The sequence below is a fragment of the Saimiri boliviensis genome, chromosome 12, assembly GCF_048565385.1.
Source record: "Saimiri boliviensis isolate mSaiBol1 chromosome 12, mSaiBol1.pri, whole genome shotgun sequence".
Lineage (NCBI taxonomy): Eukaryota > Metazoa > Chordata > Mammalia > Primates > Cebidae > Saimiri > Saimiri boliviensis.
In genome coordinates this window covers 20,566,301-20,584,948 of record NC_133460.1, presented here as the reverse complement: position 1 = coordinate 20,584,948, position 18,648 = coordinate 20,566,301, and positions in this window count along the sequence as shown.

Sequence of the window (18,648 nt, the reverse complement as noted above, 5' to 3'; positions counted from 1 at the left end):
GCGTGCCTGTGGTCCTGGCTACTCCAGAGGTAGGAGACTCGCTTGAGCCCAGGAGGTCAAGGCTGCTGTGAGCTATGATTGCACCACAGCACTTCAGCCTGGGCAACAGAGGGAGACACTGTCTCTATAACACAAAAATAAAAAAAGCAAAAGTAGGCTGGGTGCGGTGGCTCATGCCTGTAATCCCAGCCCTTTAGGAGGCCGAGGCAGGTGGATCACAAGGTCAGGAATTCAAGATCAGCCTAGTCAACACGGTGAGACCCTGTCTCTACTAAAAGTACAAAAATTAGCTGGGCATGGTGGCACATACCTGTAATCCCAGCTACTCGGGAGGCTGAGGCAAGAGAATTGCTTGAACTGGGTCCTGGAAGGAGGAGGTTGCAGTGAGCCAAGATTGTGCCACTGCACTCCAGCCTGGGCTACAGAGCAAGACTCTGTCTCCAAAGAAAAAGAAAAGAAAAGAAAAGAAAGGAAAAAGTAGGTCAGTTGCAGTGGCACATGCCTGTAATCCAAGCACTTTGGGAGGCTGAGGCAGGCAGATTGCCTGAGGTCAGGAGTTCATGACCAGCCAGACCAACATGGTGAAACCCCGACTCTTCTAAAAATACAAAAATTAACCGGGTGTTTGGTGACACGTGCCTGTAATCTCAGCTACTTGGGAGGCTGAGGCAGGAGAATCGCTTGAACCCGAGAGGTGGAGGTTGTGGTAAGCTGAGATCACGCCACTGCACTCCAGCCTGGGCAACAGAGCAAAACTCCATCTCAAAAGCAAGAAACAAAAAAACAAAAAGAGGAAAAGAAAAAGTAGGGTTGCAGAAGGTCGGGACTGAAGAAAGCCATGATGGAGAAGGATCGGGGTGAGCCGAGGCATAGAGGCAAAGCATGTTTTGTCCAGCGTGGCTGCTGTGAACAAATCATGGGGGTTCGGGCTGGAGAGGTAGATTGGGCCAGATGGAGGAAGGCTCTGTATTCTGGCAAGGAGTTTGGATGTTACTCAGTAAGCAGAAAAAGCCCTGGAGGGACTTTTGCCAGATCATTTTGCAGCTGCAGGAGAATATAGTGACTCAGAGAAAACACCATGGAGTTCAGCACGGAGCCAGGTTTGCTGAGTGGGAGTGACTTTCCCGGCACAGGAAAGGCTGGTGTTTCAGAGCGACAGGCTGCCACCTCCTGCTGTTGGAAGCTCAGAGTGTGACTGAGATTCCCCTCTAGTGACTGTGGTTGGCATATCCTTGGAGGACTGGGCTGGGATTTCTCTCCTTCCTTCCTTCCTCCCTCCCTCCCTCCCTCCCTCCCTTCCTTCCTTCCTTTCCTTCTCTCTCTCTCTTTTTTTCTTCCGAGATGGAGTTTCACTCTGTCACCCAGGCTGGAGTGCAATGGCAAGATCATGGCTCACTGCAGGCTCCAACTTTTAGGCTCAAGTGATCTTCCCACCTCAGCCTCCTGAGTAGCTGGGATTACAGGCACACACCACCATGCAGAGCTAATTTTTTTTTTTCTTTGAGATGGTAGCCTTGCTCTGTTGCCCAGGCTGGAGTGCAGTGGTGAAATCTCAGCTCACCGTGACCTCTACCTCCCAGGTTCAAGCGATTCTCCTGCCTCAGCCTTCCCAGTAGCTGGAATTACAGGCATGACCCACCATGCCTGGCTAATTTTTGTATGTTTAGTAGAGAGATGGGGTTTCACCATGTTGGCCAGGAAGGTCTTGAACTCCTGACCTCAAGTGATCTGCCCACCTTAGCTCCCAGAGTGTTGGGATTACAGGTGTGAGCCACTGCACCTGGTTTAGCTAATTATATTTTTTTGTAGAGATGAGGTATGACTAATAATGTTGTCCAGTCTGGTCTCAAATTTCTAGGCTCAAGTGATCCTCTCATCTCGGCCTTTCAGAGTGCTGAGATTACAGGCATGTGGCACTTCAGCTGGTCCCAGATTAAATCTTAAACCAGTTATTATCTTTTTGTGATTTTCAAGGTCTGGCTTTTTTTTTTTTCTTTTTTAAAGACAGTGTCATGCCTGGTTGCCCAGGCTGGAGTGCAGTGGTATGGTCATGGCTCACTGTACCCTCTACCTCCCAGGCTCAAATGATCCTCCCACCTCAGCCTCCCGAATAGCTGGGACCACAATCGTGTATCACCAGGCTTAGCTAATTCTGGTATTTTCTTTGTTGAAACAGGGTTTCACCATGTTGCCCAGGCTGGTCTCAAGTGACCCGCCCGCCTCGGCTTCCTAAAGTGCTGGGATTACAGGCGTGAGCCACCATGCCTGGCCTGAAATGTTCTTTAGACTTCTTATTATTAGTAGTAGCATTTTGATCTTTCATGACCTTGGACTTCTGAAGATTACAGGTCAGTTATTTTGTAGACTATCCCTAAGATTGGGTTTGTCTGATGTTTCCTTGTGATTTTCATGTCACTTTGCCTTTACTATTGTATTATATCGTTACTATTGTATTAACTTACCTTTCTTTCTTTTTCTCTCTCCCCTTCCTCCCTCCCTCCCTTCCCTCCCTCCCCTCCCTCTGTCCCTCCCTCCCTCCCTTCCTTCCCTCCCTCCCTCCCTCCTTCCCTGCCTTCCCTCCCTCCATCCCTCCCTCCCTCCCTTCCCTCCCTCCCCTCCCTCTGTCCCTCCCTCCCTCCCTTCCTTCCCTCCCTCCCTCCCTCCTGCTTTCTTTCTCTTTTTCTCTTTCTTCTTTCTTTTTTTTTTTTTTTTTAGACAGTTTCGCTCTTGTTACCCAGGCTGGAGTGCAATGGCGCGATCTCGGCTCACCTCAACCTCCGCCTCCTGGGTTCAGGCAATTCTCCTGCCTCAGCCTCCTGAGTAGCTGGGATTACAGGCACGTGCCACCATGCCCAGCTAATTTTTTTTTGTATTTTTTAGTAGAGACAGGGTTTCACCATGTTGACCAGGATGGTCTCTATCTCTTGACCTCGTGATCCGCCCGCCTCAGCCTCCCAAAGTGCTGGGATTACAGGCTTGAGCCACCGCGCCCGGCTCTCTTCTTTCTTTCTTTCTTTTTTTTTTTTTCTGAGACAGAGTTTTGCTGTGTCACCCAGACCGGAGTGCAGCAGCGCAGTCTCGGCTCACTGCAACCTCTGCCTCCTGGGTTCAAGCAATCCTCCCACCTGAGCCTCTTAAGTAGCTGGGACCACAGAATGCACCACCACAGGCAGCTAATTTTTGTATTTTTTTGGTAGAGACGTCGTTCATCTTGTTACCCAGGCTGGTCTTGAATTCCTGGTCTCAAGCAATCTGCCTGCCTTGGCCTCCCAAAGTGCTGGGATCACAGGTACAGGTGTGAGCCATGGCACCTGGCCTTTCTTTTCATTTCTTTCCTTTTTTTGAGACAGGGTCTCACTCTGTTACCTAGGCTGGAGTGCGTTGGTGTGATCATAGCTCACTGTAGCCTTGACCTCCCAGACTCAAATGATTCCCCTTCCTCAGCCTCCCAAGTAGCTGGCACTGCAGGTACACAACACCGTATCTGGCTAATTCTTTTTGTATTTTTATTTTTGAGATGGAGTGCAGTGGCACGATCTTGGCTCACTGCAATCTCCGCCTCCCAGGTTCAAGCCTGCCTCTGCCTCCCACGTAGCTGGGATTACAGGTGCCCACCATCACGTCTGGCTAATTTTTGTATTTTTAGTAGAGATGGGGTTTCACCATGTTGTTCAGGCTGGTCTCAAACTCCTGACTTTGTGATCCGCCCCCCTTAGCCTCCCAAAATGCTGGGATTATAGACATGAGCCACTGCACCCGGCTCCAGCCTGGTCTTAACTAAATTCTTTTCTGTCTGTTTCCTTCCTCCTCAGATATGCCTAAAACACAGCTCTGATGAGCTTATAGTAGGCAGGAGTCTTTTGGTAACAAGTCGTCAAAGACCCAGCTCAAAGCAAGAAAGGAAGCGCTTTGGTTTCCTGACTATGAAGGCACAGTTGGCTCCACAATCTCAAACAGTATCATTAGGACTTTGATCCCTCCCTTAGGTCGGCTTTCTTCTGAGTTGTTCCATTCTCAGCCACCTCCTCCTCTCAGAGAGCAGCCAGATGGCAGCCAGTACTTGCAGATTCGTGTCTGATTTTTTCAGTAACTCCAGCAAAGGAAAGCTCTTTCCTCTGTGTCTCTCTCCCTGTCTTTGTCCCTTGTAATGCAAGACTCAGATTTGACTCTTACTGGTTACTAGTTTTTTTGAGACAGAGTCTCCTGCTGTCACCCAGGCTGGAGGGCAGTGTCATGATATTGGCTCACTGCAGCCTCCACCTTCTGGGTTCAAGCGATTCTCCTGCCTCAGCCTCCTGAGTAGCTGGGATTACAGGTGTGTGCCACCACGCCTGGCTGATGTTTGTATTTTTAGTAGAGATGGGGTTTCACCATGTTGGTCTGGTCTAGAACTCCTGACCTTGTGATCTGCCCGCCTCAGCCTCTCAAAGTGCTGGGATTATGGGTATGAGCCACAGCTCCTGGCCTAATTCCTCCTATTAACTACCAAACGAAGTCCAAATTCTTTTCTCAACATTCAAGGCCCTGTTGATGGGGTCGCGCTCTGTCAATCAGGCTGGGGTGTAGTGGCACGATCATAGCTCACTGTAGCCTTGACCTCCTGGGCTCAAGCAATCCTCTGGTCTCAGCCTCCCAAGTGGCTGGGACTGCAGGCATGAGCCACTGCGTCTGGCCCCCAAATCTATCTTTTCAGACTAGTTTCCTAGATGAACCTTTTGCTTTAGCTAAACAGAATTTCTCAGCGGCTTGCACCTCATGCACGTCCTCCTTCTGCATATCCGTGCTCATGCTGTTTCTGTTATTTGGGATGCCCGTTTGTGGGGTGTATGCTTCCATGAAAGGAATCCTTTCCGTTGCCAGGATCAGTTCAAATGGCGCCTCTTTAAGAGAGGTTTCCTGATATCCAGCAGCTCCACGGGGTGTATCCGTACCTTTTTCATGCCTTGGGGCAAATACCAAATATCTGCTTATGTACTCATCTTGCCCTCCTTACTAGACTGTGCAATTTTATTTATTTATTTATTGAGACAAAGTCTTGCTCTATCCAGGCTGGAGCGCAGTGGTGCAATCTCGGCTCACTGCAAACTCCACCTCCCAGGTTCAAACGATTCTCCTGCCTCAGCCCCCAAGTAGCTGGGAGGCGTCTTACAGGCGTCCACCACCCACTTACAGGTGTCCACCACCACACACAGCTAATATATATACAGCTTTTTCCGAGATGAAGTCTTGCTCTGTCATCCAGGCTGGAGCGCAGTGGGGCCATGTCTGCTCACTACAACCTCCACCTCCCAGGTTCAAGTGATTCTCCTACCTCAGACTCCTGAGGGGCTGGGATTACAGGCACATGCCACCACACCCAGCTATTTCTCATATTTTTAGTAGAGACAGGCTTTCAGCTTGTTGGCCAGGTTTGTCTCGAACTCCTGACCGCGTGATCTGCCCACATCGGCCTCCCAAAGTGCTGGGATTATAGGCATGAGCCATCATGCCTGGCCTTATTTTTTTTATTTTATCTTTTATCTTTTTTAGAGGCAGGTTCTTACTCTGTCACCTAGGCTGGAGTGCAGTGGCCTGATCATAGCTCACTGCAGCCTCAACTTCAGCTTGCTGAGTAGTTGTGACTACAGGCACAGACCAACACACCTGGCTGATTTTTAAAAATTATTTCAGAGCTATGTTTTCAGGCTGGTCTGAAACTCCTGGCCTCAAGCAATCCTGTTGCTTTAGTCTTCTGAGTAGCTGGGATTACAGATGCATGCCACCATGTTCAGTTTAGATTGTACGGTTTCTTGAAGGCCATTATGCTGATGTCTTCCCTTTGAAGCCCTCTTATATTGGGTTGGTGCAAAAGTAATTTTGGGCTGGGCACGGTGGCTCATGCTGTAATCCCAGCACTTTGGGAGGCCAAGGCGGGTGGCTCACTTGAAGTCAGGAGTTTGAGACCAGCCTGACCAACATGATGAAACCCCGTGTCTACTAAAAATACAAAATTATTGGGGTGTAGTGGCAGGTGCCTGTAGTCCCAGCTACTTTACTTGGGAGGCTACAGCAAGAGAATCGATTGAACCCAGGAGACAGAGGTTGCAGTGAGCCCAGATTACATCACTATACTCCAGCCTGGGTGACAGAGCGAGACCCTGTCTCAAAACCAGCCAACCAACCAACCAAAAAAATACCCAAAAGTAATTTGCGGTTTTTGCCATTACTTTTTTTTTTCTTTTTTTTTTTTTGAGACGGAGTTTCACTCTCGTTACCCAGGCTGGAGTGCAATGACGCGATCTCGGCTCACCACAACCTCCGCCTCCTGGGTTCAGGCAATTCTCCTGCCTCAGCCTCCTGAGTAGCTGGGATTACAGGCACGCGCCACCATGCCCAGCTCATTTTTTGTATTTCTAGTCGAGACGGGGTTTCACCATGTTGACCAGGATGGTCTCGATCTCTTGACCTCATGATCCACCTGCCTCGGCCTCCCAAAGTGCTGGGATTACAGGCTTGAGCCACCGCACCCGGCTCATTACTTTTTTTTTTTTTTAAAGACGGTCTCACTCTTGCCCAGGCTGGAGTTCAGTGGTGCAATCACAGCTTACTACAGCCTCTCCCTCCCAGGTTGAAGCAATTCTCCTGTCTCAGCCTCCTGAATATCTAGGATTACAGGCGCCTGCCAACATGCCCAGCTAATTTTTGTATTTTTAGTAGAGATGGGGTTTCACCATGTTGGCCAGGCTGGTCTCAAACTCCTGACCTCAGGTGATCCACCCGCCTCGGCCTCCGAAAGTGTTGGGATTACAGGAGTGAGGCACCGGGCCCAGCCAATAAGGTGTCTTGAAGCAGAAACCCACATAGACCAAGAGTGGTATAATGTCTATAATCCCAGCACTGTGGGAGGCCAAGAAGGGAGGATCACTTGGGGCCAGGAGTTCAAGCCCAGCCTGGGCAACATAGAGAGGCCCTATCTCTATGAAAATATTTTTTTTTTTTCTTTTTTTTGAGACGGAGTTTCGCTCTTGTTACCCAGGCTGGAGTGCAATGACGCGATCTTGGCTCACCGCAACCTCTGCCTCCCGGGTTCAGGCAATTCTCCTGCCTAAGCCTCCTGAGTGGCTGGGATTACAGGCACGCGCCACCATGCCCAGCTAATTTTTTGTATTTTTAGTAGAGACGGGGTTTCACCGTGTTGACCAGGATGGTCTCGATCCCTTGACCTCGTGATCCACCCGCCTCGGCCTCCCAAAGTGCTGGGATTACAGGCTTGAGCCACCGCGCCCGGCCTATGAAAATATTTTTTTAAAAAATTAACTGGATGTGATGATGCACACCTGTAATGCCAGCTACTCGGGAGGCTGAGACAGGAGGATTGCTTGAGCCTAGGAGTTCAAGGCTGCAGTGAGCTCTGATTGTACCACTGCGCTCCAGCCTGTGCGGCAGAGCAAGACCTACAAAAAACAAACGAAACACAAAACAGAAACGCACGGAACGCCCGGCCACGAACTGGTTGGTTGATAAAGGTGTGGTGGCCGGAGGCTGGCAGGAACTTTGCCCTGTATTCCCACTAGGGGCAATGTTTAGTGTTCTCTAACTCAGTGTTTGGGGTAACTTTGTGGACTATAGCCACCACAGAGACAAGAGTCAACTGTACTTTGAATGTGTCATCCCACTACCTGCTGGCTTCCACTTTTGATGAGAAATCAATTGTCAATCTCGTGGGAGTTTCCTTATACTCAATGAGTTGTTTTTCTCTTGCTGCTTCCAAGAGTCTCTTTTATTTTTATTATTTTTATTTTTTGACTCCCAAATCTCTTTTATTGGGGGAATGGGCCTCTTGGGGTTCCTCACTGCACAGCTTGTACATTGGCACTGCTTCCCGAGTCCTGGGGCTTCATCGTATCAGGCAGCCAGGGTGGGCTGGAGAACGGCTGGATACACTGGGCCTCAGAGGTGTTATCAGTCTGGAAGGCAGGCCTCAATCTGGCTGGGGCCTGTGGCCGTGCTGTTTGATGGTGAAGCCACACTCACCCAGTGTCTTGCTATCATCCAGGAGTTGGTCATCCTTATACATCTGCTGCTTATTGGGCGGCACGATGCGCTTCAGCTTGAACACCGTGCTGGACTCCTTGGTGTCCGTGTAGATGGTGGTCTTGTGGTGCAGGATCATGAGGAACAGTCCTGGGGGCAGCGGGCCGGCGTGAGGGTGAAGCCCTGGACCCCCCATGTGACCCAGCCAACCCTGCTGCCCCTGGCCCAGCCCGGCCGTCCCTCCCGCATGACCACTCACCCTTGACTTTGTTTTTGTGTGTGTGGTGGGGGGGCGTTTTTTTTTTTTTTTTTTTTTTTTTGATGGAGTTTTGCTTTTGTTGCCCAGGCTGGAGTGCAATGGTGCGAACTTGGGTCTCTGCAACCTCTGCCTCCCAGGTTCAATAATCTTGTCTCCCAGGTTCAAGCAGTTCTCCTGCCTCGGCTTCTCAAGTAGCCGGGATTACAGGTGTGTGCCACCATGCCCAGCTAATTTTCATATTTTTAGTCAAGATGGGTTTTCACCATGTTGGCCAGGCTGGTCTTGAGCTCCTGACCTCAGGTGATCCACCCACCTTGGCCTCCCAAGTTACAGGTGTGAGCCACTGTGCCTGGCCCTTGGGTCTTTTATGAACTGTCTGTTCCCCTAGGCAAAGCCTCTGAGCCCCTATTCTGGACACTGGTGGAGCAGTAGGCTCTGGTCTTCATGGTTTGCTCCTCCCAGCATGGGATCGCTGCTCCATGAGCAAGCTGGGAGGCATGTGATTATGGTCGCAGTATTCTCAGACGGTCACCAATGGTAGAGCCTTCACCTATGGGGTGAGTGAGTGCTGGCTGGAGGAAAGGAGTGCCCTACTTCTTCACCACATTCACCAGAAATGTAGCCTCTTCAATTTGGAGTTGGAGGGAATGAAAAATGCTGGCAGCATGCTCTTCCTGGTGAGATATGGTAAGCCTTGATTGGCAGCTGAGGGGAGAGGGAGCCTCTCATCTTGGCCATGTTTACTCAGAGAGGAGTTTCCTCCCAGCTGAACTGTCGGGAGAGGGCAGTCAGGACACAGTTGGTCCTCCTGGTTTAAATGCCACAGGTGGCCTGGCACAGTGGCTCATAATGTTACAGGTAGTTAAACAGGCATGAGTGGGGCTGGAGAGGGCTCTTCCCCACCCACCAGGAATGTCAAGTGAAGGTTCAACAATTATCACATTGCCTCTCTAAATGTTATTAATAATTCGGCAGCCAGCACCAGACAGAGACAATCTCCTGATGGTCCACAGCTGTTACATTAGAGTGAGAATTGAATGCAGACAGCAGGGAGAAGCAACTTCCTGGGCATGTCCGTTAAGAAACAAAATGGGCCAGGAGCAGTGGCTCATGCCTGTAATCCCAGCACTTTGGGAGGCCGAGGCAGGTGGATCACCTGAGGTTAGGAGTTCGAGACCAGCCTGGCCAACATGGTGAAACCCCATCTCTACTAAAAATACAAAATTAGCCGGGCATGGTGTCGGGCACCTGTAATCCCAGCTACACAGGAGGCTGAAGGAGGAGAGTTGCCTGAACCCTGGAGGGTGGAGGTTGCAGTGAGCTGAGATCGGGCCACTGTACTCTAGCCTGGGCAACAAGAGTGAAACTCCATCTCAAAACAAAACAAAACAAAAAAACAGACAAAATGGTGGAGCATGACTTCTGGGGGCAGACCACCGGAAAAGGGAAGAAAACCTCAGATGGGCATGCATACGACTTCCTACATACACTATGCATGCTCACCTTCCCAGGGCAAGGAGGGCACTGTGCATGTGGGCAGCCTATCCTGAGGGCAGAATCATGGGAAAGGGGCCAACCTATAAAATCCTAGGATCAAGGTTGAACACCACATTTAATGTTGGTGCCCACTTGAGTCTCTTCCAAGTGTACTTACCTTCTTTCCTGTTCTAAAGCCTTTTCAGATAATCTTCCACTCCTGTTCTGAAACTTGCCTTGGTCTCTTTTTCTGCCTTATGCCCTGCAGTTAAATTCTTTCTTCTGTGGAGGCAAGAATTGAGGTTGCTGCAGGCCCATACAGATTTGTCACCAGTAACTTGGATACCTTCCACTGGTAACAATGCTTGTAATCTCAGCGCTGTGGGAGGCCGAGGCAGAATTGCTTGAGCCAAGGAGTTTGAGACCAGCCTGTGCAACACAGTGAGACCGCATCTTCGGTGGCTCATGCCTGTAATCCCAGCACTTTGGGAGGCCGAGGCAGGTGGATCACGAGGTCAAGAGATCGAGACCATCCTGGTCAACATGGTGAAACCCCGTCTCTACTAAAAATACAAAAAAATTAGCTGGGCATGGTGGCGCATGCCTGTAATCCCAGCTACTCAGGAGGCTGAGGCAGGAGAATTGCCTGAACCAGGAGGTGTAGGTTGCGGTGAGCCGAGATCTCGCCATTGCACTCCAGCCTGGGTAACAAGAGCGAAACTCCGTCTCAAAAAAGAAAAAAAAAAAATCATGAAAATTGTCTCAAAAGAAAAAAATAGTAATAGAATTCAATGCCACAGATTCTCCCTGTTCTTACTGAGTTTTAGTAGATTTTCTTTCTTTTCTTTTCTTTTTTTTTTTTTTTTTTGAGACGGGGTTTCACCATGTTGGCCAGGCTGGTCTCGAACTCTTGACCTCAGGTGATTTGCCCACCTTGGCCTCCCAAACTGCTGGGATTACAGGCGTGAGCCACTGTGCCCAGCTGAGTTTTAGTAGATTTTCTTGAATAAAGTTTTTTTGTTTGTTTGTTTGTTTGTTTGTTTTGAGATGGAGTTTCACTCTTGTTACCCAGGCTGTAGTGCAATGGCGCGATCTCGGCTCACTGCAACCTCCGCCTCCTGGGTTCAGGCAATTCTCCTGCCTCAGCCTCCTGAGTAGCTGGGATTACAAGCACGTGCCACCATGCCCAGCTAATTTTTTGTATTTTTAGTAGAGACGGGGTTTCACCTTGTTGACCAGGATGGTCTCGATCTCTTGACCACGTGATCCACCCGCCTCGGCCTCCCAAAGTGCTGGGATTACAGGCGTGAGCCACCGCGCCCGGCCTTGAATAAAGTTTATTCAGGCTGGGTACGGTGGCTCACATCTGTAATCCTAACACTTTGGGAAGTCAAGGCAGGCGGACCAACTGAGGTCAGGAGTTTGAGACCATCCTGACCAACATGGTGAAACCCCGTCTCTATTAAAAATACAAAATTTAGCCAGGCATCCTGGCGAATGCCTGTTGTCCCAGCTACTCGGGAGGCCAAGGCAGAGGAATCACTTGAACCCAGGAGACGGAGGTTGTAGTGAGCCGAGATCACGCCACTGCACTCCAGCCTGGGCAACAAAGTGAGATTCCATCTCAAAATAAACAAATAAATGATTAAAAATAAGATAAATACATAAAAGTATGTGGCACCTCTCCCCCCTCTCCTCTCCCTTCTCCCCTCCCCCTCCCTCGTTCTCCTCCCTTCTCCCCTCTCCCCCTCCCCTCTCTTCTCTCCCTCCCCGCTCCTTTTCCCTCTCTCCTCTTCCCTTCCCCTCCCCTTTCCCCTTCTTCTCTCCTCTCTCTTCCCCCCCCCTTTCTCCCCTTGCTCTCCTGCTCCTGCTCCAGCCACGTGATGTGCCTGTTCTCCCTTCAACTTCCACCATGACTGTAAGTTTCCTGGGGCCTACCCAGAAGCCAGGGAGATGCCACCATCATGTTCCCTGTACAGCCTGCAGAACCATGAACCAATTAAACCTCTTTCTTTTATAAATTACCCAGGTATCCTTTTGATTTGGGTAGAAAATAAATAAATAAATAAGTAACCCCGGCTCAGGTATTTATAGCAATGCAAGAATGGATTAATACACTAGGGGACATCGAAGCTCTGAGACGACAGTGCTGGAGCTCTGTGGATCTGTTCCCCAGCAAAACAAGCAAAGCTGGTAAAACCATAAAAAACAAACAAAACACTGAAAGTTTCTGGGAATTATCCTAATGTCATATAATAGACAAAAAAAAAAAAAAAACCATTTAATTTTATTTACTTTTATTATTATTTTCTTTTTTATTTTATTTTATTTATTTATTTTGAGATGGAGTTTCACTCTTGTTACCCAGGCTGGAGTGCAGTGGCGCGATCTCGGCTCACCGCAACCTCTGCCTCCTGGGTTCAAGCAATTCTCCTGCCTCAGCCTCCCGAGTAGTTGAGACTACAGGGGTGCACCACCATGCCCAGCTAAGTTTTGTATTTTTAGTAGAGACGGGGTGGCTGGGCGCGGTGGCTCAAGCCTGTAATCCCAGCACTCTGGGAGGCCGAGGTGGGTGGATCACGAGGTCAAGAGATCAAGACCATCCTGGTCAACATGGTGAAACCCTGTCTCTACTAAAGATACAAAAAAAAAATTAGCTGGGCATGGTGGCGCGTGCCTGTAATCTCAGCTACTCAGGAGGCTGAGGCAGGAGAATTGCTTGAACCCAGGAGGCAGAGGTTGCCATGAGCCGAGATCGCGCCATTGCACTCCAGCCTGGGTAACAAGAGCTTAACTCCGTCTCAAAAAAAAAAAAAAAAAAAGAAAAGAAAAAGAAAAAGAGACGGGGTTTCACCATGTTGACCAGGATGGTCTCGATCTCTTGACCTTGTGATCCACCTGTGTCAGCCTCCCAAAGTGCTGGGATTACAGGCATGAGCCACCGCGCCCGGCCCTAATTTTATTTTTTATTGAGACGTAGTCTCACTCTGTTGCCTAAACTAGAGTGCAGTAGCGCAGTCTTGGCTCACTGCAACCTCCATCTCCTAGGTTCAAGTGATTCTCCTGCCTCAGCCTCCTGAGTAGCTGGAATTAGTAGTAGGTGCGTGCCAATCATCTCACACCAGGTCCCACCGCCAACACTGGGGATTGCAATGGGACCTGAGATTTGGGTGGGGACACAGATCTAAACCACATCCTCATCTTTGCCTTTCAGGCTTTTGGGTTAGTCTATTGTTTGCCCCAACGCCTGTCTACCACTTCAGGCCCTCTCAAAGTTAAAATTCCTACCTGTTATCAGCCGGGCGTGGTGGCTCACAACTGTAATCCAGCACTTTAGGAGGTCAAAGTGGGTAGATCACCTGGGGTCAGGAGATCAAGACCAGCCTAGCCAACTTGGTGAAACCCCATCTCTAGATGGGGTCGGCTAGGCTGGTAGTGGGCCTGGTAGTGCACGTCTGTAATTCCAGCTACTCAGGAGGCTGAGGCAGGAGAATTGCTCGAACCTGGGAAGCAGAGTTTGCAGTGAGCTGAGATTATGTCATGGCATTCCAGCGTGGGCGACAGAGTGAGACTTCGTCTCAAAAAAAAAAAAAAAAAAAAAAAAAAAAAAATCCTACTTGTTATCCAGTGAAGTCTCCCTGAAAAAACAAAACAAAACAAAAAACTTGCCAGTAATTGTTTCTGACGAATGCCTCCTGGGGAGAAGGCCTTTTGCACTGGTCGAGCTCCAAGTGAGGTCAAATACAGATGGACTCAAAAGTGGGGTCTTCCAGGGAACCTCAAGACAGCTCCAGTAATGACAGTTCTTTGGGAACACAACTTTGAAAGAACTCCAGCTTCAATTTACTCCCTCGGGGGCCACCAGCTTGCGCTGAGAATGTGAGCTGTTATTTTTCAAGGTTGCAACAGAGCTGGAGAGCGCAGGCTGGGACTAGGGCAATATTTATTTATTTATTTAAGTTAACTTTATTTTTTGAGACAGGGTCTTGCTCTGTCACCCAGGTTGGAGTGCAGTGGTGTGATCTCTGCTCACTGCAACCTCCACCTCCTGGGTTCATGCGATTCTTCTGCCTTGACCTTCCAAGTAGCTGGGATTATAGGTGTGCACCACCATGCCTGGCTAACTTTTGTACGTTTTGGTAGAGATGGGGTTTTACCATGTTGGCCAGGCTGGTCTCGAACTCCTGACCTCAAGAGATCCACCCAGTTCAGCCTCCCAAAGTGCTGGGATTACAGGCGTGAGCCATTGCGCCCGGCCTCCAGCCACTTTTTAAAATTCCTTGAACGCGACGACAAGATTTGCCTATCCCCAGTACTTTCCCCATTTTCTAAAATTTCTCAGAAGAGGTCTGCAGTGATTCCAAACCGTTATCTATAGTGCCTTTCAGCATTTTGAGGGATGGATTGCATCCAGATCTGGGGTCTTGGACATTTCAGTTGAGTTAGTGTCCTATTATCATTCTTACTTCTTTGAGGCTTCAATTTCCACTTAAGTATAGCCCTTAAAGCATTTTAATCTGGCAGAAGACATTTCTAAGGGAAAAAAAAGCATTTTAATCTTGACTGCCATTCCTTTTATAGAAAAACATAGGCTGGGCGTGGTGGCTCACGCCTGTAATCCCAGCACTTTGGGAGGCTGAAGTAGGCGGATCACAAGGTCAATAGATTGAGACCAACTTGGCCAATATGGTGAAACCCCGTCCCTACTAAAAATACAAAAAGTAGCTGGGCATGGTGGTGCACACCTTTAGTCCCAACTACTTGGGAGGCTGAGGTGGGAGAATCACTTGAGATGGAAGTTGCAGTGAGCTGAGATCGCACCACTGCACTCCAGCCTGGCCACAGAGCGAGACTCCGTGTCAAAAAAAAAAAAAAAGAAAAAAGAAAGCACAAACCAGGCTGGGCACAGTGGTTCATGCCTGTAATCCCAGGACTTTGGGAGGCTGAGACAGGTGAAACCCTTGAGCCCAGTTTTTTGTTTGTTTGTTTTTGTTTGTTTGTTCTTTAAGAGTCTTGCTCTGTCACCCAGGCTAGAGTGCAGTGGTACAAACTTAGCTCGCTACAGCCTCCGCCTCCTGGTTTCAAGCAATTCTAGTCCTTCAGCCTCTCAAGTAGCTTGGATTATAGGCGTGTGCCACCACGCCCAGCTAACTTTTGTATGTTTAGTGGAGATGGTGTTTCACCACGTTGGCCAAGCTGGTGGTTTTGAACTCCTGACCTCAAGTGATCCTCTCACCTCGGCCTCCCAGCATGCTGGGATTACAGGCATGAGCCACTGTGCCTGGCTGGTCCAAGAGTTCAAAACTAGCCTGGGCAACATAGGGAGACTTCAGCTCTATAAAGAAACAAACAAACAAATAAATAAGCCGAGTATGGCAGTGTGTGCCTGTAGTCTCAGCTACTTCAGGGATCCCTGGAGCCTGGAAGGTGGAGGATGCCGTGAGCTATGATTGCATCACTGCACTTCAGCCTTTGCAACAGAGCAAGAGAGTCTGTCTCAGAAAAAAGAAAAAACAAATGAAAGCGGAGTGGCCCGGTGAGGCTCACGCCTGTAATCCCAGCACTTTGGGAGGCTGAGGCCGGTGGATCACAAGGTCAGGAGCTTGAGACTAGCCTGGCAAATATGGTGAAACCCCGTCTCTACAAAAAAATACAAAAATTAGCTCGGCATGGTGGCGGGCGCTTGTTGTCCTAGCTACTCGGGAGGCCGATGCAGGAGATTCACTTGAACCCGGGAGGTGGAGGTTGCAATGAGCGGAGATCAAGCCACTGCATCATTCCAGCCTGTGAGACAGAGCAAGACTCCGCCTAAAAAAAAAAAAAAAAAAGAAAAGAAAGTGGAGAGCTTCTGCTTCCCCTTGGTCATCTGTTCATATTACAACATCTACCCTAAGCAGTGGGCCTATTTCTTCCTTTTTTTCTTGCTACAGATATAGCTATCAAAGCCCTTTTGTTGTCTATATAGCATGTTTTGTAATCTCAGCTCATTCCGAGTTACAGCCGCGCCTACACTGTTTTCATAGGTTTGCAGCGGCTTTGTGTTTATCCCTGGGTTAGGAGGCTCTTCTTACATCTTCTGTTATCACAGAACTTCCTGTGCAGCCACTTCAGCTCCTACAAATGCTATTCTAATTGCTTCTTCATCGGGACCCCAGAGGGAGGAAGGAGTGGCTGGTGTTTGGGGGAGGCGAGAGGAGGTTGGATATTCTTGAAATGATACCTATTAGTTCAGTATTGGAACATAGATAAATATTCAGTACATGTAATGAGAAAATTGTTCATTAATTTAGCATCCTATGATTAATTCAGCATCCTAATAGTCATTGACTTTGTCTTACTCACCTCGAGTACGTTAATACACAATGACACACTACTTTTTCCCTTGGCTTTTGTTTCATTTATTTACGAATGTGTGGTAAATGATCCTAAAATTTAATGGCATGAAACAACCACCTTTTTTTTTTTTTTTTTTTTTTTTTGGCAAATGCTCATTGATTCTGTGGATGGAGTTTGGGAAGGGCAAAGTGGGAAAAGCTCTACTGGGCTCTGGGATATCTGAGCCTCAGCCTCACCTCAGTCGGGGTGGCCCGAACAGCAAGGGTAACTCTAATGGATGAAGAGGGAACAATCAGGGCTGGGGAACCGCTTTGCAGATGGCTGCTTTACTTACATGCCTGTTGCCTGCACTGCAGTGGCAGGAGGGTAGGCTCAGGCTCAGAGGGGACTGAAAGCCACACAGCCTGCGTGTAAGAAGGCAAGCCACATGTGAAAGCACAGTTGGACTTTTTTTTTGAGATGAGAGTCCGGCTCTGTTACCCTGGATAGAAGGTAGTGGTGCCATCTCAGCTCACTGCAACCTCCGCTTCCTGGGTTCAAGTGATTCTCCTGCCTTAGCCTCCTAAGTAGCTGGGATTGCAGGCACCCACCACCACTCCTGGCTAATTTTTGTATTTTTAGTAGAGACAGGGTTTCACCAGGTTGGCCAGGATGATCTTGAACTCCTGGCCTCAGGTGATCTGCCTGCCTCGGCCTCAAAACATGCTGTGATTGTAGGTGTGAGGCCCTGCACCGGGCCTTCTTTTTCTTTTTTGAGATGGAGTTTCGGCACGACCTCGGCTCACCACAACCTCTGCCTCCCAGTTTCAAGCGATTTTTCCACCTCAGGCCCCCGAGTAGCTGGGATTACAGGTGCCCACAACCACATCCGGCTAACTTTTTGTATTTTTAATAGAGACAGTTTATCCATGTTGGTCAGGCTGGCCTCAAACTCCTGGCCTCGGGTGATCCACCTGACTCAGTCTCTCAAAGTGCTAGGATTACAGGGGCGAACCGCCGCGCCTGGTTCTTTTCTTGTTTTCTGAGGCAGGGTCTTCCTCTATCACCCAGGCAGGAGGGCAGTGGTGCAATCTCGGCTCACCGCAACCTCCGCCTCCCAGGTTCAAGCAATTCTCCTGCCTCAGCCTCCTGAGTAGCTGGGATTACAGTCACGTGCCACCAAGCCCGGCTAATTTTTGTCTTTTTAGTAGAGACAGGGTTTCACCATGTTCGTCAGGCTGGTCTCGAACTCCTGACCTTGTGATCTGCCCTCCTTGGCCTCCTAATGTGCTGGGATTACAGGTGCGAGCCACCACACCCAGCTGATTTCTTGGTTTTAGGCACTACCTGTTATCATTTTGAAGGCTGAGGCTTTACAATTCTTCCACCTCCTCCCTACAGCCCACATCGCTATTCCTACATATGCATGTGTGTACTTCCTGTCTTCATTCTTCCATGTCACTGTGCCTCGGTTCTGAGATATTCAGAGGCTGTACCCTATAGCTATGTAGACACTGTTCACGGCTGAACGTGCACTTAACACAATCACTCTTCCCTGCACTGCTGTTCCCTCTTTCTCCTCTGCCCCACTGAGTTAATTAGGTTGCATTTTAGTTACTGTGTTTGCTTGGTATGTAACACTAGTTCAATCATGAATTTGACCTTGAGATGTCAATCCCTTATCACATTCAAACACATTCCATTTTCTATTGGTTTTATTTTATTTTGTGTTATTTCATTTTGAGATAGGGTCTTGCTCTGTACCTGAGGCTGGAGTGCAGTGGTGCAATCATAGTTGATTGTAGCCTCAGCCTCCTGAGCACCAAGCAATCCTCCCATCTCAGCCTCCAGAGTAGCTGGGACTACACATGCATGCCACCACACCCAACTAATTTTTAATTTTTTTTTTTTTTTGTAGAAACAGTGTCTTGCTATCTTGCCCAGGCTGGTCTTGAACTCCTGAGCTCAAGCGATACTCCTGCCTTAGCCTCCCGACCTGCTGGGATTACTGGAATGAGCTACCATGCCCAGCTGCACCACGTATACATTTCTAAACAGGCTTAGTTCTGCCTGTTTTGGACTTTATAAGAATGCACTTTGCCAGGTGCAGTGGCTCACGCCTGTAATCCCAGCACTTTGGGAGGCTGAGGTGGGCGGATTGCCTGAGGCTGGGAGTTCAAGACCAGCCTGGCTAACACGGTGAAACCCCATCTCTACTAAAAAAAATACAAAAATTGGATGGGCGTAGTGGCACATGCCTGTAATCCCAGCTGCTTGGGAGGCTGAGGCAGGAGAATTGCTTGAACCCAGGAGGTGGAGGCTGTAGTGAGCTGAGACTGCGCCATTGCACTCTAGCCTGGGAACAAGACTGAAACTCCATCTAAAAAAAAAAAAAAGGAATGTACTTATTGTAGACTGGGTGCAGTAGCTCATATGTGTAATCCCAGCACTTTGGGAGGCTGAGGCAGGTGGGTCACCTGAAGTCAGGAGTTCAGGACCAGCCTGGCCAATATGGTGAAAACCCGTCTCTACTAAAAATGCAAAAATTACCCGGGTGTGGTGGTGGGCGCCTGTAATCCCAGCTA